Here is a 26,986-nt window from a genome sequence, read left to right on the forward strand (position 1 = left end):
CATATTTTATCTGTATTGCAAAAAGGCAGAATGCCACTGAGCATACATGACGGTATGCGCATTGACAAGGTATTCAGTGTAGGTAACTTGTAAAATTAAGTACTGTACAGTTACGTATTAAAGTGCAAATGATACTAGTGTTCTTTAACTAGCTTACATTGACACCAATATATAATGAAAGAATCGGCAATTGGGTCATTCCACGCACGTCCCCGCTATTTCGGCGATCATCTCAAATGAATTCGAAAAAAATTGCGCTGATTTTACTGCATAAAAAAGATAACTGCTAGAATATTTCGCAGACAAATAATTTCGTGTTCACGTGGCGGCCTCCTGAACTTCCCGGAATCTCGTCTGGATGTTTGTGAAAAAAATGATTTCATATGTACCTCTTCTTCTTCCGTGCCAAATTTGGTCTACAAGTTAAGTGAAGGGCTTGCGTGAAGTGTTTGAAGCTCAGTAATATTATTACCAGTTTTCAACCACATACGCATCAAATAATTTATCCGAAAGGGTTATTACCTGCACTTTTCTATATCAATATTGCACTTTGAATGACTATCTGAGGAGTAAATACTTAATCCACATAAGGTATATTTGGAGAAAAAAATATTTTAGACCTCTCAAGCTGTCCAACTTTACGAGAAAAAGTCGCGAATTTCACAAAATAGTTGTTTTGTCTATATTGAGACGCAACTTGCACCATGTGGTGGTTGATACAAAATAGACTTTGTACCTAAATCGAAAGTAAATAAACAGTTCTTTTCATGTGCCAAATTTTGTCATAGCAATTTATGTTTGGGAAAAAGATCACAGCATATCCACGGAGTTAATGGTGATGAGTGGGGCGTAGCGTTCGTCCGTCCGGACGCACAAACGGATGAAGAGACAGTCTGACGCAAGTATGAACGGACAGAAAGACGGACGAGCTCACGAACAGACTGACACATGGAAGCCCGGACGGATGGATGCACAGACGGACGGACGAAAGCACAAATGTACGGACGAACGATCCGTCCTATGAATCATCATTTTGTCCGTGTATATGCTGTTAAAACCACTAACGCTATCTATTGTGCAACTCATGAAGTGGCTGCATAGTACTAGTACGACGACAGAGGAGGGAATGACCCACAGCCTCAAGAGCTGTGTCCCTAAATGATTGTTCAAGTTACAAGTTCCCCATTTGCCATTTGGTCATACGGCAGCCGACGCCTCGAAGTTCCCCATTGCCGTTGATGGGAAAATTCAAAAATTATTTTATTCCTTGAAATAGAAATTGTAATGATGAAACTTGTCACATACAAAGAACTGTTTAGTTGCTTTCAATTTAGGCCAAAGGTGACTTTTAATTGGACCATCACATGGTGCAAATTGCGTCTCAATAAGGACAAAGATGACAATTCTGTGAAATGAGTGATCTTTTCTCGTAGAGGTAAACTGCTTAACATGTCTAAAAATATCTTCTCATCAAACATTCTTTTCTGTGAAGTAAGTTGTCACAGCTAAGATATCCATACAAAGTGCAGTATCGCAATCAGAAAATGGAAACATAACGCATTTTGGCTAAATTCTTGCAGACGTTTGTGGCCAAAAAATAGTAATGATATTGCTGAGTTTCAAACACCTTACATAAACCCCTTTACTTAACATGTACCAAACTTGATATAAAAAAAGGAGCGGCACTTGTAAAATATCTTTGTTCACAACAACATTCAAACAAAGTTCTGGAATGTTTAAAAAGAAACCACGTGACCAAAAACTTTTTTCTCTCCTAAATATTCGAGCAGTTCACTGTTTTCAGTGCATAAAATCAGCACGATTTCTTTTTCAAACACATTTGCCACTGTCACGAACTTGGCCGGGAAATTTAGAATAAAGTGACCCTGTTACGTTTACTCAATAGATATTGCATACTGCTAAATTAGAGCCATTGGTTTCAATCATGCTGGCAGGCTGAGAAATCATAACTCCTTCCCAATGCAGCGTAGGCTGTTCAGTGGCTGTGCGTGCCGTGTCCCCAGGTAACTATGCTGCCCAGCCTTACCGTTTGGCTTCAACACATGCTTAGATACCGTGCAGCATGTATAACATTAAAGCGTTTTTTGTGCAAAAAAACCAATAATACGCTTCACTTAGCGAAAATACCCTTAACATCTGAAGTACTTAGCGAAGTTAAACGCCAAAACTAAGCGATGGCTATAAAACTCTGAATAACAAGAATATTTTGAAAGTTACACATTATGCTGCAATCTGAATAAAATGTGCCCGAACGTTAGCAGTTATGTTCAAACAAGCGTTTGCACTGTTCAAGTAGGTAATTCGAGCACAAACACAGACGAAAAGTCTGTTCATACAAAAGTCCAGCTTCAGTGCTCAATCCGCTACACAGGCACGGCTGTCAGCAGTGTCACGCTACGTTGCGGGTGAACGAAAATACCGGTGAAGACGAATTTAACGAAATTGAATGCATTAGCAAGTAGGCAAACTTCGCGAGGCGCATCTAACGCGAAGCAATATGCTGTGTTGTCACACGATGCATCAACCCGAGTTACCACGGTAGTGTTGCCGCACAAAACGAAAAAGAACCGAAAAGAACGACATGGATACCACGCCCTTGTTTTCCGTTCTCGGTCTTTTCGTGCAATAAGAAAAAACGAGAGTAAATGAACTACCAATATATCCAAGCATATGCGTCTCAGATACGGTTGATGCTTAGAGGTAACAGGCGCCGTCACCACACATGTATTAATTAGTAAACTAGAATTGATGTGCATCACGAGTGGGCCCCGTTACACATGGCTACCAACAAAGCGCACCGCAAAAATCTGTTCAATTTCTTCGCTGAATTTCAGCGGCGGCGCCAGCTCACTCTGCTTTGTACTCCAAAAAATCTAAACAAACAAACAAAAAACTTGCCCACAATCACACTTCGCCATCATCACCGCGAAACAGTTTGGACAGATATTCTCGCTAAGTAAACAAATGCTGATTTCTCATGAACTAGTTGAAAACAAAATTGTTTGATTGCGTTATTCCCGTGCTCACGCAGTTAACAAAGCGCTGAACGGAACAACGTGAGAGCGGTACTCACTATTTCACTTGGACTGCTCCACAATAAAAATCCACGGGTCCAGTCTTCAGGATGGTGCACCTTCACAATAATCAGCACTGACAGAACACACTGGTGAAGCACAGAGCGCAGGCACATTTCAAACTAAACATCAACTAATAAACTCTACCGATCGAGAAGCCACGTGCACCACACGCACACACACGGGAGGGTTTTTTTGCCAGCACACACAGTGACGTGTAAGACGATGTCGAACCTTTTCCCGCGCTGTGCGCCCGGCACGCAGCAATACCGGACAGCCAAGGTTGTATAAGCGACGAGACTTACTGGCATCGGCACGCTTTCAGACCGGCTAGATGCGGTTTAACGCTAGCTCTGGCCCTCTGCTGATAGCGCGGGTGCTGCTTTTTTTTTGCGGCAGCGATCTGTTGCGTTATACTCGTTCTTTAACAGTGCATCTGAATCGCAGTGAACATTGTGACGTTGCAGTGCGGCCAGCACGAGCTACTAGTCAGAACGCGCATTTGTAATATTCAGGAGCAATATTTAGCTCACCTTCCCCGACCTAATGTAGTGAATACTGGTAAAAAAGCTAAGCTGATGCTTTTTGTTTAGCTCTATGGGTCATTAGAGACTACAATTACAGGTTCACGCAGGCGATATTTTATCAGCACTTTCATTTCGGTGAAGACAGTGCAATATTGCATGCATCGGCCGTCACAGTATTCGATGAGAACATATTACCACGTGCGTGTTCATAGGAAGACGAAGACGACAGCGCATACGCGCGTCTGCACGCTTTTATGCAGCAAGCAATAACAAGAAATTAGAGGAACGCTCTGGCGCTCAGTAAATAAAAATACTGACCTTCTGCTACTTTCTAAACCTGTTAATTACTACTTCTGTTTTCGCGTTGCGACAATACATTTGTACTTACCTTGCAGTCCTTGGAACAAGACCACGACTTAAAATATTTCATCAATGTTGTTTTCTCACTAGCTATAAAGTCAAGGCTTTCACCGAAACACGTCTGCTGGGGAATTTACATAAATTAAAAAAAGGGGATCCACAAAAAAAAACGGAGAAAGAGAAGGAGAACTAAAGAATGCGTTTCGGCTCCCCTGAGGAGAGCTTTATTCGCAATGTAGTCAACAAGGTTACCGTCATTGTGAGCAAGGCTGCGCCAAGGTCACCGAAATGTCCCTATTCTGCATTTTTCTTTATGGTGGGTGTCCTCTTCCTTATTTACATGACCTACTTTTAAAGACACATGAAGAGGAACATTTGCTACAGTAACTAAATAAAACGTGCCTGCTAAAAATACATGATATCAATGTTAGTTTTAAGGGACCTGATGGCCTGCTTACGTGGTGGTAATGACTAAACAACTGTGTGTTTTTTTTTGCAGGGGGCGGACGTTTTGTCTCCAGCTTTAAAAGCTTCAATCTTATGAGAGACGGGGGGAGGGGGGTGTCACACCGGTCCCGTTAATTAGGGAGGCGATCGCCGGGCTAATTCCAAGGGTCGAAGTATCGGCCCCCCGAACCGCACCACGAAAGCGTGGACAATTTAGAAGTGGTCCTTTTTGGCTAGCCAGCGGACGCCGGCTGTGGCCCAAAGAACAAGTCAGAGCCGAGAGTTGATAAACAAACAAATTATATTCTCAATAATGGCAGATCGAAAACAATACACAAAAATGCACACTCCACAATAGTTGCATACAATATGTCACCAATCAACCCAATCAATCAACGTACTACACAATACAATCAGCCACACTTGAAACAACGGACACGGACAACAATACGCACTACAATGCAGTCGCATGCATTGAACAACCAAGACACTTAAAGACTAAAGAGATAGAAAACCTATTCAGTCCAAAGTTCTTGGAACCAAAGTCTAGATGATACTCTTCCGAGAATCACTCACTCAAAGTCCCGCGTTGTTGTCGTTCCGCAGCCTTCGAAGTTTCTCTTCCAGGAAACCTCGCCGGAGTTTCTCTTCCAGGAAACCTCCCGTCTTCAATAGGCCAGTCTCCAAGCTTCAAGCTTCTTCGCCGGAACACGTCGGCTTCACACACGCAGCTGTCGCCACGTGTCTTCGCTCGATAGCGGTAAACACACACTCTTGCCTGTAGCTCGAGTCGTCACTCCTCACGTGGAAATCCTCTTCACCTCCGGCCTCGTCCCTACGGACCAAAAACTTCGCCGACTACACGGCGGAATCCCTACGCGCCCTGGCGCTCACTTCCGTCTCCTCCTGATCTCTCATCTCGGCTGTTCGGTTAAATACCTTGCGCGCGACATTCCAGACGATTCTCCTCATTTCGTCGGCGCGATACGCAGCGAAAGCTGGGGAGAGGTGCGAGACGGTTCGACTGACCTCCCCGGAGGATGATTCAACTCGGTATGACCCCGCCCCATTCGTTCTAGAAAAATCGCGGGCTTGCTGGGCCGCCGATGCGGGGTGAGGAGGTTCGTCTGCGACGCCACGTTTCCGCGGGGAGAGCGCGCGCCCGGGGAGCCTTGGACGTTTTCTTTCTTTTTTTTCTTTTGACTTCGCGGCGTTTCTCCCGCCCGTTGTCGCAAGAATTTGGCGGCGCGCTCTTTTTAGCGCTCGTTTTGTGACACTGCCCCCCACTTTAAGAATATTATCTCATAATATTCAAAACCACACAAACGAGCGCGAACAGTCACCACACACTCTCACAGACTGTAACATAGTCCGTCGCTCCTGACACGTCACATTCACAATAGATCACTTAATACAATTGTACATTGTAATTCAATTACACGACACGTGAAAACACAACCACAAGCACATGAGTACAACACTCCACCACACATTCCCAACTATACCAATGTACAAAGTTCATTCATTGCAACAATTGTACAATACATCACATCACATCACCGTAACAAACATTTTGACTCACTCAACATACAGTTGAGACACAGGATAACACAACATTAACACAACATATGGAACTCAGCACTGCCCAACACATTCTGATTCGACCTCAGCACTTATCCTGAGTACTTCGAGCAGCGCTTGCGCCCCTTTTTGCGGTGCTTGCTCGATCTCTTCTTGTCTTTCCACGTTCTTTTTCGGCGAGCCCTTTCCAACGACGATATCTGAGGCGTCGTCTCAGCCATCGTTGTCTCTTCCGACACCGTTAACGCGTCATTACATTCGACGGGTCCTGTCTGGTTATTTACCCGCTTGATCATGCCTCTACATTTTGCCCGGCTGGCCAACTCCGTCTCCTTTACACTGTCGGTCGGTTGAGGTCGTGCCGACGTAAGTCCGGTTGCTCGGCCCGTGAACTGATTCGACACGATCTTCTTCTCCTTCGCTGTCTCTTGCGCCGCAGCTTCACCTTGGGCTCTAGTGAGATCCGTCACGGGATGTTCCTCCACTGTATCTCGTGGCCGCTGTGTTGGCGAGGGCTCTATCTTCGGGTCTTCTCCCAAACATTCTGGATCACTTGGCCCTCGCGCCCCGTCAATGTTTCCGATGACAAGGTCATACAGGGGGGTCGTCATGCATAAAGCAGTAACCTTCCCGCTGAAGTACGGGGTTTCAACCTCAATTTCTGCTTCGGGAAGCATCCGAGCTGTACGGTCAATTAGGCAAACCGGTTTCATTTTGCCTGTTAACTCACTTTCCCGTACCAGATTTCTCCGCACGATAACAGTGGAGCTGCCGGTATCTCTTAACACCGTAATCTTGTTGCCCGCAACTTTTCCAGGCAGCGTTGGCATTCCTTTCGTAACACCGGTTGGCTGTTTTGACATTACAGCACCCACAATAGGAATTTTCTCCCCATTCTTCAACTCTACGAATCCATCAGTGACGGCATTATTATCAGATTTCGGTGCTGCTTGCACACAGGATACCTGGTGAGTTTGACCCACTCCGTTCCGACATGCATCTGCTTTGTGCCCAGTCTGACCACACTTGAAACATTTTACAACCGTAGGGCTCGTAAAGATCGTTCGACAGTTTTTCGCGCGATGACCCACTCGGTTGCACAGAAAACATCGCGGAATGCTCTCTGGTGCACGCTTTTCTTCGGGAGCCAATTTCTTCGAATCATCGGGACAATCCTTCTTGACCTTGGCCAAATTAGTGCTACCTTGCGCTTCCAAGCATTGATCAGCCAATTCCAGCATGTCTTCAAGTGAGTCAGCCTTCCTCTCTTTTAAGTACAGTGACAGGCTTGGGTGGCAACTAGTAAGAAATTGTTCTCTAATTAGCAGCTCTCTAAGCTCATCGTACTCCTGCGCTGTCCCTGAAAGTTCAATCCATCTGTCGAAATTTTGGCAAAGTCTGGCGGCATACTGCGTAGCCGTCTCCCCATCAGCTGGTTTTCCTGTCCGAAATCGGTCCCGGAATCCTTCCACAGTGAATCTAAATCGCTTCAACAAAGCAGCTTTCACCTTTGCGTAGTTGGCTGCATCGGTCGACGTCAGCCTACCGTACACACTGAGCGCTTCACCACTCAAGCAAGTACTCAAAGCAGTTGCCCATTGATGTTCCGGCCAATTCTGGCTCTTCGCAATCGTCTCAAATCGGTGAAGGTACGCGTCAAGGTCGTCCTTCCTTTCATCAAACGCTACGAGCAGCTTGCTTGGGTTCAAGCGGAAGCCGTGATCTTCCCGTTCGCTGCTTTCAACTCTAGCTTGGACGGGAGTTTCGCTTCGCTGTTGCAAACGGAGCCGCTCGAGTTCCATCTCGTTCTGCCGCTGCCGTTCCCTTTCAGCCATCTCCGCTTCTCTTTCTTCTCTCGCCCTTTCGGCTGCCAACTTTTCTCTCTCCAGCTCCAACTTAAATTGCTGCTCTCTTTCTTCCTTCAGCTGTCGCTCTTTTGCCTCTCTTTCTTCTTTCAGCTGTCGCTCCTTTGCTTCTCTTTCTTCTCTCGCCCTTTCAGCGGCCAGCCTTTCTCTCTCCAACTCAGCTGCCTTTTCTTCCTTGGCCCTCTCTGCCGCCAACCTCTCTCTCTCCACCTCAGCTTATTTTTCCGCTTTGCCTTTTTCGACCGCCAACCTCTCTTTTTCCAGCTCGGCTGCTTTTTCTTCTTTGGCTCTCTCTTTTTCTTCTTTTTCCTTCTGGGTGACCCACTTCCGTAGTTCGGCGCCAGAAAGACCCATCTTTTCACCAAGAGCAACTCACTTTTCGAGATCCATTGTGTCTCGCAACTCGCAACTAAAACCTTGCCACGTGCAAAAAGTATCTGCCTAAATCAGTCTATCGGAACACTCCCCTGCACTCGTTAACGAGAACACTGAACAGCACACAAAATCGTTCCGATAGCACTATCAACAACTCGAGGCTTTTTCTCACTACTTTGGACACACTGTGCACCAAAAGGTCCTGTCGCGGACGCCAGATTAATTGTCACACCGGTCCCGTTACTTAGGGAGGCGATCGCTGGGCTAATTCCAAGAGCCGAAGTATCGGCCCCCCGAACCGCACCACGAAAGCGTGGACAATTTAGAAGTGGTCCTTTTTGGCGCGCCAGCGGACGCCGGCTGTGGCCCAAAGAACAAGTCAGAGCCGAGAGTTGATAAACAAACAAATTATATTCTCAATAATGGCAGATCGAAAACAATTCACAAAAATGCACACTCCACAATAGTTGCATACATTATGTCACCAATCAAACCAATCAATCAACGTATTACACAATACAATCAGCCCCACTCAAAACAACGGACACAGACAACAATACGCACTACAATGCAGTCGCATGCATTGAACAACCAAGACACTTAAAGACTAAAGAGATAGAAAACCTATTCAGTCCAAAGTCCTTGGAACAAAAGTCTGAATGATACTCTTCCGAGAATCACTCACTCAAAGTCCAGCGTTGTTGTCGTTACGCTGCCCCCTGAAGTTTCTCTTCCAGGAAACCTCCCGTCTTCAATTGGCCACTCCTTAAACTTCAACTTCTTCGCCGGAACACGTCGGCTTCACACACACAGCTGTGGCCCCGCGTCTTCGCTCGATAGCGGTAAACACACACTCTTGCCGGTAGCTCGAGTCGTCACCCCTCAGGTGGAAATCCTCTTCACCTCCGGCCTCGTCCCTACGGACCAAAAACTTCGCCGACTACACGGCGGAATCCCTACGCGCTCTGGCGCTCACTTCCGTCTCCTCCTGATTTCTCGTCTCGGCCGCTCGATTAAATACCTTCCGCGCCACCTTCCAGAAATTTCTCGTCATTTCGTCGGTGCGATACGCGGCGAAGGCTGAGGGGAGAGTGAGGCGGTTGGAATGCCCTCCCCGGAGGATGATTCAACTCGGTATGACCACGCCCCTTTCGTTCTGGAAAAATCGAGCGCTTGCCCGGCCGCCGCTGTGGGGTGAGGAGGTTCATCGCTTCGCCGCTTCCGAGAGGAGAGGCGTTGCGCGCCCGGGGAGCCCTGGATGCTTGTTTTCTTTTTTTTTCTTTTGACCTCGCGGCGTTTCTCCCGCCCGTTGTCGCAAGAATTTGGCGGCGCGCTCTTTTTTAGCGCTCGTTCTGTGACAGGGGGAGTGTTCTATACATGGCTGCACCATTGTGCGCTAAATTACCTTGTTTAGGCAAATCAGTGCAATTTGTGACTGTTGACTAATCACGCAAACGACACACATGAAAGAAACAGATACAGGAGAATTGGCCCTTACTCTATTGAACAAGCGGCGCTCCTATTGTATCTTCCGTCCTATAGTAGTTTGCGTGCTTTATCGATGAAAATTGCGTTTCGGTCCCATTACTTCCTGCTTCAATTCATTACTAGACCCGCAAGCAGCTAGTTGTAGGAGCCTTCCTGGTATCAAGATGTTTAATGTATACTAACAGTATAAGCAAAGCTACCCGTAAATGTCGCGCATTTGTAGCCTTGTAGGCACGTGTGCTGGGATTTGGGTGCACGTTAAAGAAGCCCAGGTGGTCAAAATTTCCAGAGCCCTCCACTACAGCGTCTCTCATAATCATATGGTAGTTTTGGGACGTTAAACCCCACATACCAATAAATCATTTGTAGCCTTGTTCATAACACCCCAAATATAAGGGTGTAACTTGGGTGTTTAGAGAGTATTTTATTTATTACCACCTCAAGTTTTAAAAATGGAGTGCAAAAAGGGGTTCATATGGATGCTTTTCATACGTACACCCATTTTACGACTTTTAGGGTGTAAAATTTTTTATAGACTGGGTGAATGAAACGGAGACCTTTACGTGGAGAATTGGCATGATTAAGAAGTCCGCATTAGAGATTTATAAAATTTTTAAGCAGAAAATCGCCAAGGAAAGAATCTATGATAATACTCCAGGTAGTTCTCTACTGTTTGAGGCCAGAGCGGGAGTATTGCGAACCAAGCCATATCGGGCCAAATACGAAAAGGTAGACATGGTATGCAGACATATCGGGCCAAATACGAAGAGGTAGACACGGTATGCAGTGCACGTGGAGAGGAGAAGGAAACTGCCGAACACTTGATAATGTTGTGTAAACTCTGCGCCATCATCCTGAACCCTATAGTTCAGGATGATGGCGCAGAGTTTTTTAAAGCACTGGCGTTTAGAGACAGGGAGGGCAAGATAGACTTTAAGAGGGTAGAATTAACTAGAAGGAGGTTATCTGATTGGTGGCTTAAGTCAAAGCACGATTGAAAATTAAATCTTTCGCTGTGAAATACCAGTCTGCAACTTCACTATTTAAAGGAAAAAAAAAGAGATAACTATAGCTGTTGCTTCACTAAGTATTACGGATAGGTGGCGTTAGCCGCCGCCCGATATGAAGGGTACAGCCATATCCATCTCGCACATGCATACGTCAAATAACTCACGGCCCTCAGTTCCCAGCACCTGCAAAGCAACTGACCATGGCGGCGGTCAGATCTGCAACGCAGCAGAGGGTGCTAAGAATATCTGGACTACAGGCCGCCTTTGGAACCTGAACTTGGCAACGTTTAACGCTAGAACCTTATCTAGTGAGGGAAGTCTAGCTGTACTATTCGAGGAGCTAGAGGGTGTTAAATGGGATATAATAGGGCTCAGTGAGGTTAGGAGGACAGATGAGGCCTATACTGTGCTACAGAATGGGCACGTCGTTTGCTATCGGGGCCTGGCAGACAGAAGAGAACTGGGAGTGGGGTTTCTAATTCACAGAAACATAGCTGGCAACATAGAGGAATACTATAGCATTAATGAAAGGATGGTAGATATTGTAATTAAACTGAATAAAAGATACAAGATGAAGGTAGTACAGGCTTACGCGCCTACATCCAGCCATGATGACGCTTCAGTTGAACGCTTCTATGAAGACGTGGAATCGGCAATGAGTAAGGTGATGGGCGACTTTAATGCAAAGGTAGGGAAGAAGCAGGCTGGAGACCAGGCAGTAGGAGAAGATGGCATCGGCACTAGAAACGCCAGAGGAGAGCTACTATTAGAATTCGCAGAACGCAATAATTTGCGGATTTTGAATACTTTCTACCGAAAACGAGAAAACAGCAAGTGGACATGGAGGAGCCCTAATGGCGAAACTAAGAACGAAATAGACTTTATAATGACTGCACACCCAGGAATCGTGCAGGATGTGGAAGTGCTTGGCAAGGTACGATGCAGTGACCATAGAATGGTACGGTCTCGAATTCGCCTAGACTTGAAGAAGGAACGACAGAAACTGATACGCAAGAAGCCAATCAATGAGCTATCACTGAGAGGGAAAGTACAGGAATTCAGAGTGTCGCTGCAGAACAGGTACTCGGCTCTTAGTGAGGAAGCCAACCTTAGCGTAGATACAATGAATGATAATCTAACGAGTATCATTACGGAGTGTGCAGTGAAAGTTGGAGGCAGGGTAGTTAGACAGGACACTGGCAAGCTTTCCCAGGAAACGAAGAACATAATTAAGAAGCGTCAAAGCATGAAAGTATTAAGTACGACAAACAAAATAGAACTGGCAGATCTTTCAAAGTTGATTAATAGGCGTAAAGTATGCAATGTAAGAGGTATAACATGGAGAGAATTGAACACGCCCTGAAAAACGGAGGAAGCGTCAAAGCAGTGAAGGGGAAACTTGGGATAGGCAAAAGTCGGATATATGCACTAAGGGACAAAGAAGGCAAAATAACTATCAATATGGATAGGGTAATTAAAATAGGGGAGGAGTTTTACAGAGATCTGTACAGTAGCCGAGACAACCACGACCTTAATACTATAAGAACTAGCGGTAACCCAGATGATACCCCACCAGTAATGATAGAAGAAGTCAGAAAAGCTTTGAAGAGCATGCAAAGAGCCAAAGCTGCTGGTGAGGATCAGGTAACATCAGATCTGCTGAAAGATGGAGGACAGATTGTGCTAGAAAAACTGGCCACCCTGTTTACGAGGTGTCTTCTGACGGGAAGGGTACCAGAGTCTTGGAAGAACGCTAACATCATCTTAATACATAAGAAAGGAGATGACAAGGACTTGAAGAATTACAGGCCGATCAGCTTGCTCTCTGTAGTATAGAAGCTATTTACAAAATTAATTGCTAACAGAGTAAAGAAAACATTAGAATTCAGTCAACCAAAGGAACAAGGAGGATTTCGAACAGGCTACTCAGCAATTGACCAGATTCATACCATCAATCAGGTAATAGAGAAATGCTCAGAGTATAACCAACCACTATACATAGCCTTCATAGATTATGAGAAGGCGTTTGATTCAGTAGAAATATCAGCCGTCATGCAGACACTGCGGAATCAGGGCGTAGATGAAGTATATATAAACATTCTGGAAGAAATCTACAGGGGATAAACAGCTACCATAGTGCTTCATAAGGAAAGCAACAGAATACCAATCAAGAAGGGTGTAAGGCAGGGGGACACAATCTCCCCAATGCTATTTACCGCGTGCTTACAGGAGGTTTTCAGAAGCCTAGAATGGAAACAGTTAGGGATAAGAGTTAATAGAGAATACCTTAATAACCTGCGCTTCGCCGATGACATTGCGTTGCTGAATAACTCAGGGGACGAATTGCAACTCTTGATTACGGAGTTAGACAAGGAGAGCAGAAAGGTGGGTCTTAAAATTAATCTGAAGAAAACGAAAGTAATGTACAACAACCTCGGAAAGGAGCAGCGCTTCGAGATAGGTAATAGTGCACTTGAAGTTGTAAAAGACTATGTCTACTTAGGGCAGGTAATAACCACAGAGCCTAACCACGAGATTGAAGTAACTAGAAGAATAAGAATGGGGTGGAGTACATTCGGCAAGCACTCTCAAATTATGACAGGTAGATTGCCACCATCCCTCAAGAGGAAGGTATATAACAGCTGTATCTTGCCGGTACTTAGCTACGGAGCAGAAACCTGGAGGCTTACAAAGAGGGTTCAGCTTAAATTGAGGACGACGCAGCAAGCAATGGAAAGAAAAAGAAATGGTAGGTGTAACTTTAAGAGACAAGAAGAGAGCAGAGTGGATTAGGGGACAAACGGGGGTTAAGGATATCATAGTTGAAATAAAGAAGAGGAAATGGACATGGGCCGGGCATGTAGGGCGTAGACAAAATAACCGCTGGTCATTAAGCGTAACTAACTGGATTCCCAGAGAAGGGAAGCGGGTTAGGGGGAGACAGAAGGTTAGGTGGGCAGACGAGATTAAGAAGTTTGCGGGTATAAATTGGCAGCAAGAAGCACAGGACCGGGTTAACTGGCGGAACATGGGAGAGGCCTTTGTCCTGCAGTGGACGTAGTCAGGCTGATGATGATGATGTTGATGATGATGATGATATCAATCTATCCAATCCATCGCTTGCGCTGAGCAAGATTAATTGCATTGTTGCAGTGAGGCAGTATATTGCTATTCTTGAACACATATTTTTGGTTTGCGCAAAAAAACATGGACGAAGGAGAGTGAACAGGATGGGCGCGAGCTCCCAAGCAAACTTGGCCGACTACCAACGACTGGCGGATGGCTTGCACGTACTCGGTGGCCAACTTCGTTGGCCCCCAGACATTTGAAGTGGGTAGGCCCGAGGTGCGCTGAAGGCTACGTCAGCACTTGGTTGGTAGCGTGGTTCGGACCAGCGTCAGTGGACGAGTGGATGCCCAGCACGCCAAACGCACGTTGGTTGCACGGTTCGAGTCCCCATCGGTGGCCGAGTGAACGCCGAGTGTGCCAAACACTCGTCGGGGTGAGCACTCAACAACACATCGGGCCGGCATTGGTTTCCGAATGAGCACAGTCAAATAACGTGCATTTTGTTAGGGTGGCATAAAATATATTATTGCGTGATTTTGACTAACATTGTCACGTATACGTATCACTATAAACACCAGTAACATTCAGAAACATTAGCGAGACAGTGAGAGACAATATACGTGTGTTCCTAAGCTCGATTACTTTAATTGGCAGAGAGTACTTGTGCGATAATTCGATTATAATATTGACTAAATAACAAAAAAATATTAGTAGTACGATGCTTATATGGTTTCGCCAGGTGAGTGTATACACTTGGAAAATGATGGTGCCGCGAAATTTTTCAAAGAGGGCAACAATATTATGATGATTCGGTTGTAACGAGGTTTATTGGCCGTGATCTCGGGAACGAACAAGCGCAACGGACCCGAAGATGAAGGGCACGTTCAAAGACGATGATGGTTGTCAGCCAGAACAGGTGATGATGATTGACTGCTGTTCAAATGAGGATGACGCGCATAATAAATGCCTACACTAATTCCCCCCACGTGTAAGCGGCCAGCCTGGCCGCTGCTGGCGGGTAGTCAAGGTGACGAGGAACGTCATGTGAAAAGCTTCATGCGGGAAACGTGTACAATTTGGGTGCTGCGGTAACGGTGGTCAGTTGACACGACAAGAGGCGCCACACGAGAGTTGACAGGTGAAGTCTGCTCTAAAACTACATAAGGGCCGATGAATCGAGGCTGGAACTTGTCGCACAGACCAGGTGTGCGAATTGTTGTCAATAGCAGCACCTCGTCACCCTGTCGGAATGATACCACACGATGACCTTCTTGCTTGTTGGGTAGCTTCCGTGTTCATACGAGCATGCTGGCGGCACTGGGTAAGGCGAGAAATATATACTTCGCACGAAGACACTTATGGAGGACTATTGATGGTGAAGAAGGAAACATCGATAAAGTAGATGATTGATTGATTGAACGGCCGTAAACGAGATAAAACAGTGAATCGCTGGTTGTGCGCTGAACAGCGGTGTTGTAGGCGAAAGTGAGGAACGGTAGGAGCTTATCCCAGTGTGTGTGATCCGGTTGAATGTATACGGTGATAATGTCGGCAAGGGTTCGATGCAATCTCTCAGTCAGACCGTTTGTTTGAGGATGGTAGCTAGACGCCGTCTTGTGTGCAGTACCAGAAACGCGAAGAACTTCATCTAAAAGCTGTGATAAGAACACATTTCCACGGTCACTTAGAAATACACGAGGAGCACCATGACGTATAATTATGACCTGAAGGACGAAGTCAGCAACTTCGGACGCAGAGCCAGTAGCTACTGAAGTTGTCTTGGCGTAGCGTGTCAGATGGTCTACGGTGGTGACTATCCATCTATTTCCAGCGCCAGTAACAGGAAAGGGCCCATATAGATCGACACCGACGACTTTGAAAGGTGTTGTAGGGCACGTCATTGGCTGTAATTGACCAGCAGGAGATGTCAGAAGTTTGCGAAGTTGGCACGAAGAGCAGGAACCCACGTACTTTGATACGCTGGTAGAAAGGCCAGGTCAATGAAAGCGGCTTCGATTGCGGTCGCAGGTTTTGTGAAAACCAAGTAGACCAGCAGTCAAATCGTCATGAAAGGCGTTAAGTACATGATGTTGAAGAGCGCGTGGCAGAGCAGATACCCGGCGTTGACCGTCGGGATGATATATGTGAGGATAAAGCACACCGTCCTGAAGCTTGAAGTGCTCGAGTTGTCGTTGAAGCAGTGCATTGGGTGGACGCGTAACTCCCGAGAGGGGGTCTATAGTGTGCCGATAATACGGGTCAGCCTGCTGGCGAGAACTGAAGGGTTGGTCATCGTCGATTGGCGGCTGGTACAGCGAGGCGAGCAAGGCAACAGAACTAAGAGTCACGTCCGCATTGGTGTCGTTGGAGATGCCAGTTGGAGTGTCGAACGAAGCTGTAGGTAGTGGGCAACGAGAAAGAGCGTCGGCGTCTTGATGTTTTCGCCAGATTTATAAATAATCTCAAACTGATACTTCTGTGAGCGTAAAACCCAACGGCCCAAGCGCTCGGACAAGTTCATTGTAGAAAGCCAGCATAAGGCGTGGTGGTCCGTTACGATGGTGAATTGACGGCCGTACAGATAAAGACGAACCTTTTGTATGGACCAAGCCACAGCGAGGCACTCCTACTCAGTGATGGTATAGTTCCTTTCGGTAGAAGTAAGCACTCGGCTAGCGTATGCGACGACCCTTTTTCGTCCAGAGTTATCGCGTTGGAGGAGAACAGCACCTATACCGCAATTGCTGGCGTCGGTATGCAGGAGTGTCGGGGCGGTGTCATCAAAATGGCAGAGTACAGGCTCTGACATCAGAGCTTCCTTCAATAGGTCAAACGCCGACTGACATTACTCGGACCACACAAAGGGTGCATTAGAAGCAAGTAGTTTGTGAAGTGGCGCAGCTATCGAAGCGAAATTTCGTATGAAGCGACGAAAATAGAATGCGAGGCCAAGAAAACTTCGCAATTCCTTAAGTCTTGTGGGTCGTGGAAATCAAAGGACGGCAGCGATCTTTCCGGGGTCAGGGCGAATACCGTTCTTGCTCACGACATGACCGAGAACCTTGATGGATTTGGTGGCGAAACGGTATTTCTTGGTGTTGAGCTGCAGACCCGCGCCGGCGAGGCATGTTAGGCCGTCATCCAAGCGCCTCAGGTGCTTAGAAAACGTTGATGAAAACATAAGGTCATCAAGTTAGCAGCGACACCTCTTCTATGTCAGACCACGCAGGACTGTGTCGATCATGCGTTCAAACGGCGCGGGCGCATTGCAGAGCCCGAAAGGCATCACGTTAAATTCGTATAGGCCATCGGGGGTTGCAAATGCCGTTTTTTCTTTATCATCATCATGCACGGGAATTCGCCCCAATATCCCGAACGCAAATCAAGGCTTGAAAAGTATTCGGTGCCTTGCAGTGAATCAAGGGCGTCGTCGATGCATGGCATGGGGCATACGTCCTTGCGTGTGATGTTAAGTGCCCGGTAATCGACGCAAAAGCGCACGGGGCCATCTTTTTTTCGTGCCAAAACAACAGAGGATGACCAAGGGATAGTTGATGGACGAATAATTTCTCGTTGAAGTATGTCTGCAACGTTTTCCTCTATGATTTTTTGCTCAGTGAGAGACACGCGGCACGGGCGGCGATGCACAAAAGATGTTTCCTCCGTCTGAATGCTATGTGCTGCAGTGGTAGTTCGGCCCAACGTCGTGGAGCAGGGGTCGAAAGAATCGGCGTGTTTCGTTAATAACGCAAGCAACTGCTGCACCTGCATAACTGTTAAGTCATCACTGATAAGAGCTGTAAAGGGAGAGGATGAACCAGGCTTACTCATAGAACGGTCGTTGGTAGAGGCAGGTTTAAGTGGCGTGATGCTGACAGGCTCAGCATCCACAACACAGGCTACTGCAGGGCCCTCTGGCAGGAGAACTTTCTCTGGTGTCACATTCGTAGCAATGACGAGCGCGGAGCCATGGTGAAAGCGTACGACACCTGACGCAAGGGCTACGCCTTTAGCAACGCAAGTCGACGAAGGGGTCACCTAGACGTCACCATGATTGATGTCCTTAGAGGTCAGGGTCCCAATTCGCTCTTGATGTGGTGGTAGTTCCAGATCTTCGCGAGCGAACAGGCGTAGTGGCTTGTAGACGCCTTGGTCGAACATGACGTCCGTATTAGTTAGGTGCAGAATCCGTTCACAACAAATAGCGGCTGAAAAAGAAGATAGGAAGTACCGCCATAGAATTAGCTGGTGAGAGCACCAGGTAAGCACAGTGAACTGGACGTAATGCAGAATGTCATCGATAAAAAAAAACGAGCAGTACAAAGAGCAAAAGGGCGGATAGTGTTCCCCTGGGCTTCGACTAGATTGGGTCCAATATAAGGTGCCATTACTTTTTTTAGGCGTTTGCACAAATCATACCTAATCACAGAGACTGTAGCACCGGTGTCCACCAAAGCGTCCACAAGAACTCCTTCCACCATAACAGAAACCATGTTGAACGGGCGTGCTGGAGGAATATCAGTCCTACTGTTACATGCAGTTTCTCCTCCGAAAACTGCATCATTTAGTTTTCCGACCGGTTGTCAGTGGTAAACGAGGCTGGCCGAAGGGGAGAGGAGGAGCGACGAAAAGGCGAAGGTGATTGGTGTCGGCTTGAACGGTAAATGCTCCGCGTCTCAATCGACGCGGGCGGAAATGGAGACCGCTGCTGTCCAGATGAATAACGCCGGGCGTAAGACTCCCCACTGAAAAAGTCCCGTTCGCGCATGTCGTAACCGTGACGCTGGTCCTGCTGGCACTTGCGGCAGAAGTGCGATATATGGTCATGATATCCACAGTAAAACATGTTGGGCGAGACGGGCACCAAGGCGGGTAGTAGAAGGCGTTCGGCGCACCGGGAGATAGCGCACTCAATTTGACAGACGGAAGGTCGGGTGGCATTGGCAGGAAGTGGAGCGGTGGTGCAGCAGCAACCGACGTGAACGATGGCAGCGGCAACGTAGAGTTTACGTTGCAAGGAGGCATGGCCGTAACTTGCGCGTACGTTGGAGGGCTGGATGGAGGTGGCTGTACGTAGGCTGGACTAGTAAATGATGTAAGTTTCTCCCTTACGATGTCACGCAAGGCCATGCTTGAAGGCTGTGTGACAGATGGAGAAGGTGGTGAGAAGCCCATTGATTGGAGTTCTTTGCATATGATCTCCCGTATCATGTCACGCAGGTCCCGGCCTGCTGAATGATGTTCACTATTGCCCGACTGAAGGCGAACAGAACCAAGTTCGTCGAGATGCTGACACGTAGAGACGACGTCAGCGACAGTAGAATAATTCTGGGCAACAAGGGCATTGTAGGCAATGCTTCCGATGCCCGTCAGGATCTGACGCAGTTTGTCTTACTCGAACAACGAATTGACGCTCCGGCAAAGCGCAAGGACATCCTCGATGTAAGATATGTATGACTCGCCAGGATGCTGTTGGCGAGTATCTAGGGTTCTCTTCGCTAGAGCGGATCAAATGGCAGATGTGCCGAATACTTGGCGAAGCTGCTGCTTGAAGGCAGGCCAGTTGGTGAGGTCGATCTCATGGTTCAAAGACCATGGCTTGGTAATGCCCGTGAAATAAAGCGATACTGGGCGGAGCTTGTTAGAGTCGTCCCAGTGATTAGTTGCGCTTACTCTCTAGTAGTTATCGAGCCAGTCCTTCACATCTTCGCCGCGGAGACCAGCGAAGATCAGAGGGTAGCGCTGGTGGTTTATGATGTAAAGAGGAGGGGCTTGCGGTGCAGGGACGGGAGCAGAAAGGGCGTCCACCCATTCACTCTGAGACATGTTGGCGGACTGACGGTCCAAGAGGTGACCTGAATGTAGCTCCGGCGAGTAGGCGTTGTGAGGAGAGGTCCGGGATTGTAAATCCAACTCCACCCCGTATTACGACTCCGTTGCAACGAGGTTTATTGGTCGTGAACTCGGGAACGAACAAGCGCAACGGACCCGAAGATGAAGGGAACGTTCAAAGACGATGTCAGCCAAAACAGGTGATGATGATGGACTGCTGTTCAGATGAGGATGAAGCGCATAACTGATGCCTACTATATATATATATATATATATATATATATATATATATATATATATATATATATATATATATATATATATTGTGAGCGCTGACGCCCTGCAATATATATATATATATATATATACATATATATATCTATATATATACATATATATATATATATATATATATATATATATATATATATATATATATATATATATATATATATATATATATATATATATATAAGGGAAAAAGTGTATACCTAAGGGCTCGTTTTTCCGTGTTTTGACACAATATTAATGAGATATAACAGACAGTAATGCCAAGGAATGTACAGGAGAAGTTATTAGAACCAATGGAATGTAAATAAGAAGAAAGAAAAGTGGATGATAAAATAACCAGCCGTGAGCAGAAATCGAACCTACGACCTTCGAATAACGCGTTCGATGCTCTAACCACTGAGCTACCACAGCTTTTTTTTCTTTATTGTCTGCTTCGCAAACAGTACAAATCAATATAAGAATACAGTGCAGTGTCACGTGTAAAACTGCTGTCACATCTTCCAGCACATGGGGGTTCAAAAGGCAGACGCTTTATGCCCACCAACCTATCTAAACATGGCAACCACTCTGGCTTATCTTGTGCCTCGTATACAGTCATCAAATGCTGTACACTTTCTATGAAGTACTGTCGAGCGGGCCGGGGATCCACGTCTACGTTTCGCACTGCCATCCGTGTTCGCCACACACTGTGAAGAACCAATACCATGAACATATCGTAGGGCACACCGCCTACATTTATGACTGGCAAAAATGGATGCCATACTGTGTAACTGGCAGGTCTTTCTTCAGGGTCCTTTGAAGGATGTCCCAGAGAAAGACTGCATCAGTACAGTCTAGAAAGAAGTGGTCAACTGTCTCAAGTTTTCTGCAGATAATGCAATCAACTGACGGGACGTATATTCCTTTTTCTCGGAGCCATGGATTGGTAAGGAGTGTGCCGCTGTGAAGTTTGAAAAAGAATGTCTTCATTGATGGTTTAATTGGCATCTTCTTCACTCTTTTTAAGACGTCATCCCCGGGCTCATTAGGGTACAATGTTGTATACAGAGGCTCTGGCAACATGGTTTCTACAAGGTCCTTGTACAGTTTCTTTCGCGAAACCCCAGAGAGATACTCCATCGAAAATCGTGCTCTCAATATTTCCCAAGCAGCAATCACTTCTTTCATGTACCCCTTAGGTCTTTTTGTCACCCCATTGACTGTGGTTACAATAAAATCAGACAAAAAATGCGACAGCCGCACAAGTATCGACGTTCCAAAAAAACGATCATCTTGATCTCGTAAAAAAACAAACCTAGATACTATCTGCCCCAGGAACAAGTGTACAAGACCAAGCCTCCCACTTTTCACAGAACGGAACAGATTTGTTCGGCCTGTCCTTTCCCACGTGGACTCCCAGATAAACACTGCCATTCACTCTGTGTAGCTTTTGTAAAGCAACACGTGACATGGATAGCACTTGTAAAACATACCATACTCGTGAAAAAAGAAATATGTTGCTCACTGTTGACCTCATAAACATTGAGAAATCGCGCCCACCCCACGTTGTTGTCTTGTCTCTTAGTTGCTCTGTCTCTTGTTTTCATTATTTTGTTGTGTCCCTGTAGTGTTGGAGAGTTTGATGATGATATATGGTGTTTTTGACGCAAGGGCCATTTGATGGCCAAAGAGGCCAGTTCATGGGACAAGGAATGTGGACAATGATTGTGATTAGCGGCTGTATAAGGGCCATAAAATTCCTCGCAGTAAGGCGGGTGAAAACATACAAGTAATAACATCATGACCATGCCGTGAAAGGTGTGTGTGGTGTGAATGGGTGACAAAAGTTGGTGATAATGAAAAACGATGTTGGACATGTATGTCATTAGCACAAGTACCTCACTCGTTCATACCCTTGCGTCCAAGGGCCGTGAGGCAAGTGCTTTCCTGTGTAGCCACCGTAGCAAAAACCTCTCTGTAGAGGTCGTGCTACGGAATGCCCGGGTAAATGATATTAAAATTATGAATTTCTTTTAAAAACGCTAACAATGATTTATGACTAAAAAGCGGTTCCCTACCAACGAACATTGCAGGGTGTAAAGGTATATGTTGTCGGTAGGGTAATGAAAAATGTTGTTTTCTTAGAGTTTCTAAGTGTTTGCATTGAATTAATATGTGAAGGACTGTTAATGCTTGACCACATCTGTCACACAATGGTGGATCGCCACCGGACAAAAGATATGTGTGTGTCGTGTATGTGTGTCCTATCCTGAGTCTCGTTAGTATTACCTCTGTATAACCCGATTTGGATACGGGCCGCCAATGACCAAGGTGTGGCTTAATAATGTGTAGTTTGTTTTGTGTGTGTGTATCCCACTTGCTCTGCCAGTAGACCCTGAGGTTTCGTTTGAGAGACGGCTTAAGATCAAGGGCCAGGATTGATATGGGTGTAGGGGCAGTGCTTTTGTGGACAGATGCAGCGAGCTGATCCGCCCTCACATTGCCTTCGATCACACGGTGCCCTGGCACCCAGCACACTACAACATGTTGTTTGAGTGTGTAGAGTGTGCACAAAATGGAGTAAAGTGAGACAAGGACTGGGTTTTTTGTTTTTAAGAGTGTGCATAGTCGTTACCACACTGAGAGAGTCTGTATAAATTACTGCTTTTTGTATTTGTAATTGCTTGATGTGTTTAGCCGCCACAAGTATCGCATAAGCTTCCGCTGTGAAGATACTTGTGCCTGGATGTAGAGGGCCAGCATCCGAAAAGGATGGGCCGACAGCAGCGTAGGACACAGAGGAGTTAGACTTGGAGGCATCTGTGAAGAACTCAGGACGTGTGTATTTGTGTTGAAGTTCCAGGAAGTATGTTCGAATATGGGCAATAGGCGCATGTTTTGTAACTTCTAGAAAAGACACATCACAGTCAATAGTCTGCCACTGCCACGGTGGCGGGTATGCCACAGGAGCCATTAAACTTTGTTCGAGTGACATTCCAGTTTCCTCAGCTAAACCCTTCAGGCGAATTGAAAAGGGCTGCCTCATTGAAGGCCTGTTTTGAAACAGAATGGAGCGGGACAAATCATAATAGTAGAGTATGAGGGGTGCTTCTTGTCTGCTTTCACCTTAAGGAAATAAACAAACGACATGTAAGTTCTCTGCAAATGAAGCGACCACTCATTTGACTCAACATAAAGGCTTTCTACGGGACTGGTGCGAAAAGCACCCGTAGAAAGGCGGATGCCCAAATGGTGCATGGGGTCCAGCATCTTCAAAGCGCTTTGAGTTGCAGACTGATAAACAACGGCCCCATAATATAAGCGGGTGCGAATGAGGCTTCTATACAGTTTCAAGAGACATTGCCTGTCACTACCCCACGTAGTACATGACAACACTTTTAAAACATTCATGGCTTTTAAAAAATATGTTTTTAAATACTTGATGTGCGGTACGAAGGACAACTTGCTGTCCAATATTAATCCTAAAAATTTATGCTCCGCATTAACAGACAAACGTTGACTGCTCAGTTCAATGTCGGGTTATAAGTGCATGCCTCTCTTTCGGGAGAACAAGACACACGTGCTTATTTGTGGGTTCGGTCGGAATCCATTTTCCTCTGCCCATTTAGAGACTTTGTTTAAACTTAACTGAACCTGCCACTCACACATTGCCAGATTGAGAGACCTAAAGCCAAGCTGGACGTCATCGACATATGTACAATAAAACATATTGCGAGGGATGATCAAGCGCAAGGAATTCATTTTTATGAGAAAAAAGTGTGCAGTTAAGTACACCACCTTGTGGCACGCCTGTTTCCTGGACAAATGTTTGGGAAAGAACCATGCCCACTCGGACACGGAATGTCCGGTTCGACAGCTGACTTTTGATTATGTGAAACATTCTTCCGCACACACCAAGGTGGGACAGGTCTCTTAGAATTCCAAAATGCCATGTTGTATCATAAGCCTTTTAGATATCGAGGAACACAGAGAGAAAATATTGTTTATGGACGAAGGCGTCTTTGATCTGTGCCTCGATACGAACAAGGTGGTCTGTGGTGGATCTACTTTCTCGAAACCCGCATTGAAATGGGTCGAGCAAATTGTTTGTTTCAAGAAATGTACAAGTCGGCAGTTTATCATTTTTTCGAAGACTTTGCACAAGCTGCTTGTAAGTGCAATAGGCCTATAACTCGAAGCTAAAGAAGGGTCCTTGCCCTCTTTTAAAATGGGAATAATAATAGCCTCTTTACAGGAGGTAGGAATAGTGCCAGAAAACCAGATAGCATTGTACAAACAAAGTAAGGTTTTTCGTGTTTCGATTGGTAGGTTTTTTAAAATTTCATACACCACACGGTCAGAACCTGGGGCAGAAGTACTGCAGGAGTTTGGAGACGTTTGGAGCTCAGCTAGACTGAAAGCTTGGTTATATGCCTCGTATCTAGTGCATTTGTGTTCGAGTTTTTGCTTTTCTATTCTTGTTCTGTATTTTTGGAAAGTGTCAGTATAGTGGGACGAGCTGGATACCTGTTCGAAGTGTGCACTGAGGAAGTTTGCCTGATCTTCCAAGGTATCACCCTGAGTGTTTACGAGTGGAAGTGTGTGTACTTGTTTTCCTGCTATCCTACCGACCATGTTCCAGACTTTAGCCTCCTGTGTGTATGAATTGATCCCTGACAAAAACTTCTGCCAGCTTTCTCTTCTGGCCTGTCGACGCGTTCTCCTGCCTTGAGACTTTACTTTCTTGAAGGTGTCAAGATTTTTGTCTGTCGGTGAGTTCCGAAGCAGCCTCCAAGCTCTGTTTTGCTGTTTGCGCGCGTTTCGGCATTCAGAGTTCCACCATGGCACACACTGTTTTCCTGGGTGTCCATTTGTTTGTGGGATGCCTTCTGCTGCAGCATCAATCAAAAAAGCTGTGAAATAGTCGACAGCAACATCAATGCTTAAAGTACTTATGTCACTCCAATCTGTACGAGCGATGGTATAAAACTGTTCCCAGTCGGCTCTGTTTATGAGCCATTTGGGAACACGGGGTGGACACTCAGTTGCTGTAGTTGTGCTCAAAATTACGGGGAAGTGGTCACTTCCGTACAGATTACTGACGACTTTCCACTGGAGTAGAGGCACAAGAGATGGAGATACTATGCTTAGGTCTATGGAGGAAGAGGTGTTATGTGCGAGATTATAATAGGTTGGCTTTTTTCTATTTAGGAGACATGCGTTCGACGAGAGAAGGAACTGTTCAATCAGTCGACCTCGCGCGTCGCAACGAGAGTCTCCCCATAGCCTGCTGTGCGCATTGAAGTCTCCAAGGAGAACATAATGCTCCGGAAGTTCATCAATTAAAGAGTGTAAATCACGTTTGTGCAGCTGATAGCTAGGAGGAATGTAAATAGTGCACATTGTGATCAGTTTATCAAAAAGAACCGCTCAAACAGCCACTTCCTCAAGGGATGTTTGGAGTTGTAAGTGTGTGCATGCAATTCCTTGATTAACAAGATGACAACACCTCCGGATGATGTCATGGCATCATCACGGTCCTTTAAAAAAATAACGTATTTACGAAGAAAACTTGTGTGTTTTGAATTAAGGTGTGTTTCTTGTACACACAGCACTTTGGGTGAGTGTTCGTGTAAGAGTTCTTGGATGTCGTCAAGGTTTCTGAGAAGGCTCCTGACGTTCCATTGTATAATGTGAGTGTTCATGGTGAATGTAAAATAGTGCTGTGTGTACGAAAAGCGAGTGGCTGTTTAGACGGGGAATTTGAGTTCACTTAACAGGGCCGTCACCAGGCCCTGTTATTTGCTTTTTTGTTTTCTTGGCGCGCTCCAAGGAGCCACGCCGCTCTTTCGGCACCAAGGGTACCGACGTATCCATTGCCTCCTCGGAAGCACTAGATGCCCACACATGCGGGCTGTTAGTTCGAATTTCGGGCCTCGCCTGGTGAGAGGAGGCCTTGATACCCGAAGACTCTGGAGTCTCCGGTCTCTGTTTGGGAGTAGGCGGTGTAGCCTGGGCTACAGTCGCCTTGGGGGCAGGTGCAACAACCACCGGCTCGGTATGTGCGGGACGAAGGAGTGGTGAAGGCTGGTGCGGCGGTGCCCCCTGACGCGCCGCATCAGCGTATGTAGGTCCATAGAATGGAGCGACTCTTCGCCGTGCTTCCTTAAATGACATGTTCTCTTCACCTTTATTGTAATTATTTCTTTTTCTTTTTTCCATTATGTGCAGGAGCATGAATATGCGGCATGGTTTCCTTTGCAGTTTACACAGTGTGGCGGGTGTTTGCAGTTCTCAGACACGTGGCCTTGGACTCCACATTGTGCACAAGTCTGGCGACCACGATAGGTTTTAGAGCCTTGGCCATACCTCTGTCATTGGAAGCAACGACGAAGGTTTGGTATATACGGCCTGATAGATGTCTTCGTGTACCCTGTTTGAGAGGAATCTGGTAGTCTACTGGATGCAAACGTGAGTATTAAGTGTTTCGTCGGTATTTCCTTATTATCTCTTCTGATGATAATTCTCTGTACATTATTGACATTTTGGCTCTTCCACCCTTCCAAAAGTTCAGTTTCGGTCAGGTCAAGTAAGTCTGCGTCAGATACCACTCCGCGAGTGATGTTCATAGATCTGTGTGGTGTTACGGGGATCGGTACGTCACCAAACGTTGAGAGGCTGTCTAGCTTTACAAATTGTGCTTTGTCCCGAATTTTGAGAAGAAGGTCTCCGCTATCCATTTTGGTTACTTTGTATCCAGCCCCGAGAGTTCCAGTAAGACACCTGGCAACTACGAAAGGAAACACGGTGCTGGCTTGCTTTCCGGTTTTTTCACAGTGAATGACGTGGAAGTGGGGAAAAGTTTCTATTGGCTGGTTGAAGAAATTTATGTCATCGGTGCGTACCCGCTTTAGGCCGGTATGATCAGACAGTAGAGGGAATGCTCCATGCATGCCGGTCTTATTTTTGTTCAGCAGCGTTCGCGGCCACCCACCACGGAGCCCAACAAGGGGACGCTGCAAGTTTGCAGGTGCTGAAAGCTTGCAGACGTCAGCCGTACAACACTG

This window comes from Rhipicephalus microplus, chromosome 1 (assembly GCF_043290135.1).
Source record: "Rhipicephalus microplus isolate Deutch F79 chromosome 1, USDA_Rmic, whole genome shotgun sequence".
In the NCBI taxonomy this organism is placed as follows: domain Eukaryota; kingdom Metazoa; phylum Arthropoda; class Arachnida; order Ixodida; family Ixodidae; genus Rhipicephalus; species Rhipicephalus microplus.